Raw genomic sequence first — 3,993 nt, forward strand, 5'->3', positions numbered from 1 at the left:
CTGATTTTGGCCTCGTGCCATGCGGTTTTCCATTTTCATACCAATTCAATTTTTGTGAACTATTTTTTTTCCTTTTTTCCACCTTTTCTTCTATCACTTTTATCCTTTTTTCTTTGCCTTCTCTCTATTTCTATTTTATGCCTTCTTTTTTGTTACCATATTTTCTTTTTTACTTCTCAGCTCTTACCCTCTGCCTAGAGCAGTTTAGGTGCAAAGTAGATAAGCACCTCAGCACGGTGAGATTTGAAGTATTCATTTTTATTTTGTCTAGGTTTTTGCTATAGGGCACGTGCGCTCGCCAAACAGAGAGAAACATAGAGACAGAAAGCGAGAAATCACCCCCCCCAGAGGGGATGGTCATGCCACAATCCCTTCTCCTCCATTCTTCTCTCAGGATCTTGGGCATGAATGCACACTCACCTGGCGTGAGTTTTAAGCCACTGGGTCCGGGACGCGAACCATGGTCAACTACGTGGAAGTCCAGTGACATAGCCATTATGCTAACTGCTGGTTCCCAGAGATTTAAAATATTCTTTACACATCGTTGTAGGGTTTGCAAAATTAGTGAAATTCCCCTTCACATATATCTCCACCTGTAGTTCCCACATTTGAAGGCTTAGTAAAAGCTAGAAATAGTACCAAATTTCACAGTTGGGGAAACACACAAGTTCACAGTCACTGAATTCTTCTCCAACAAATTGACCCAAAGTGAATACATTACCAAATGACTAGAAATCAAAGGAGAACCTGAAGGATGAGAGAATAAAGTAGTACATCCCCACCAAGGGAACAGTGTAACCTGTCTCCATGTAGGAAAAATTTAGAACATATTTCTGAAATGTCAGAAAAATAATTTAGAATATTTATGGTAACAAAATTCTATGAGATGCAAGAGAAAAGAGACATAGAGCTCCAAAAGATGAGGAAGTCCTTCCACAATATGAAAGGAGAATTGGACATCATAAAAAAGAATCAATCAGAATTGTTATAAATGAAGAGTATAATACAGAAAATTAAGACCTCCCTCAAAAGTATCAAAAGAAGACTAAACCATGCAGAAGATAGAATTTCTGAAATAGAAGACAAAACCAATGACCTAGAAAAAAATATCAAAAATACTGAGAAAACAGCCAAGAAAACTGAGGATAATATACAAGAAATACTAGATACCATGAAATGCCCAAATACACAAATAATTGGTATCCCAGAAGGTGAAGAAATGAATAAAGGCATTGATAATTTATTCCACAAAATCCTGGCAGAAAAAATTTCCAAGTCTAGAGAGGCACTCAAACATCCAGACTCAAAAAATACAAAGAACCCTTAATAGAATCAATACCAAAAGATCCTCTCCACTCCACATTGTAGCTAGATTATCCAAAGTGACAGACAAAGACAAGATACTCAGATTGGCAAGAGAGAAATGACAAATCATTTACAAAGGCTATCCCATCAGGCTAACACCGGACCTCTCATCAGAAACAATGAAAGCAAGGAAAGAATGGGGAAATATATTCAAAGTGCTAAATGAAAAACAATTTCAACCAAGAACACTATACCTGGCAAGATTATCCTTCATATGGGAAAAGAAAATAAAAACGTTCTTGGATAAACAAAACCTGATAGAATTTACCAACTCCAGACCACTGCTTCAAGAAATTTTTAAAGGAGTATTATATCAAGAAAACTAAAGAGAGATAGACAGCAATAAGAGAACAAAAAGCAACCAGAAATATGGCCAACTTAATGGTAGGGACAAGTCTGGAAATATCAATAATAACATTGAATGTCAATGGATTAAATTCTCCAATCAAGAGACACAGACTGGCTGAATGGATTAAAAATAAGAAACCTTTCATCTGCTGCCTACAAGAAACCCATCTCATGGATAAAGACATGCATAGACTAAAAGCAAAGGGCTGGAAAAAGGTATTCCATGCAAATAGAAGCCAAAAAAAAAAGAGCAGGAGTTGCTATACTGATTTTGGACAAAATAGACTTCAAGACAAAAACAATAAAAAAAAGACAAAGAAGGGCATTATATAGTAATACAAAGGCTAATTCACCAAGAAATATAACACTTACAAATATCTATGCACTGAACTCAGGAGGACCCAAGTATAAAGAAAAGACTGCAAGATCTAAAAGGAGAGATAGACTGTAACACTATAATTGTTGAAGATCTCAACATCCCATTATGTTCTTTAGACAGGTCAAGGAGACAAAAAATATATATATTAAGAACCTCAATGATACCATAAACCAGATGGACTTGATAGACATCTATAGAACTTTCTACCCCAAAACACAAAATATATATTTTATCAGCTCCACATGGTACTTTCTCAAATATCAATCACATGATAGGGCACAAAACCAGCCTTTACAGATTCAAAGGCATAGAAACTATATCCAGCATCTTCTATGATCATGACGGAATTAAACTTGATATTAATCTCAGGAAATGCCCTTGAAAATATACAAATACTTGGAAACTAAATAACCTACTTCTGAATGACTCCATGGATACTGCAGAGATTAAGACAGAAATCAAAAGATTCATGGAAACTAATGATAACGAGTACACAAGTTTTCATAATCTATGGGATACTGCAAATCCAGTCATAAGAGGGAAGTTCATAGCAATTAGTGCACATAAGAAAAAGATAGAAAAGTGGCAAAAGGACAACCTAACATCATGCCTCAGGGAACTGGAAAAACACAACAGATTAATCAAAAAAAAAAAAAAAACCTCCAAGAGAAAAGAAATAATAAAGATTTGAGAAGAAATAAGTGAAATAGAAAATAAGCAAACTATAAAAAATATATGAAATATATATATATAAGCAAAAGCTGGTTCTTTGAAAAGATAAACAAGATTGACATGCCATTATCCAAACTAATTATGAAGAAGAGAGAAAGGAACCAGATAAGTCAAATCCACAATGAATCACGCAACGTTACAACAGACATAACAGAAAAACAAAACATCATTAGAAGATACTATGAGTGACACTATGCCAACAAAGAAGAAAACCTGGATGAGACGGACAAATTACTGGACACATGTCATCTACCAAGATTGACTCAGGAAGACATAGAAAGCCTGAATAGACCAATAACAAGCAATGAGATTGAATCCGTAATAAATAACCTCCCAACAAAGAAAAGTCCAGGCCCCAATGGCTTCACCGCCGAATTATACACAACTTTTAAAGAAGAGGTAATCCCCATTCCACTCACACTGTTTCTAGAGACCCAAAAGGAAGGAGCCCTTCCAAATTCATTCTATGAAGCCTCCATTACCCTCATCCCCAAAACGAATAGGGATGTGATTTAAAAAGAGGAAAACTACAGACCTATACCCCTGATGAATATAGATGCAAAAACTCTCAACAAGATACTTGCTAACTGTATTCAACAACATATTAAAAAGGTTATTAATCACAACCAGGTAAGCTTTATTCCAGGGATGCAAGGGTGGTTCAACATACACAAAACCATAAATGTAATATACCGTATTAACAGAAAGAAAGATAAAAGCCATATGATCATTTCAACTGATGTGGAAAAAGCATTTGACAAAATACAACATGTCTTTATGATCAAGACTCTCAGTAAAATTGGCATAGAAGGACGATTTCTCAACCATTTCTCAATAATAAAAACCATTTATGAAAAATCTACAGCTAACATTATACTGAATGGAGAAAAGCTAAAAGCCTTTCCACTAAAAACAAGTACAAGACAAGACTGCCCACTTTCTTCGCTCCTATTCAATATAGTACTGGAAGTTCTAGCCAGTGCAATCAGACAAGAGAAGGAAATAAAAGACATTCCAATAGGAAAAGAAGAGTTGAAATCGTTTCTGTTTGCAGATGACATGACTGTATACATAGAAGACCCAATAGTATCCATGAAAAAACTTCTCAAAGTAATAAATGCTTACATTAAAGTAGCAGGATACAAAATTAACTTACAAAAATCTATAGC

The sequence above is a fragment of the Tupaia chinensis genome, unplaced genomic scaffold, assembly GCF_000334495.1.
Source record: "Tupaia chinensis unplaced genomic scaffold, TupChi_1.0 Scaffold000343_1, whole genome shotgun sequence".
Taxonomy (NCBI): domain Eukaryota; kingdom Metazoa; phylum Chordata; class Mammalia; order Scandentia; family Tupaiidae; genus Tupaia; species Tupaia belangeri.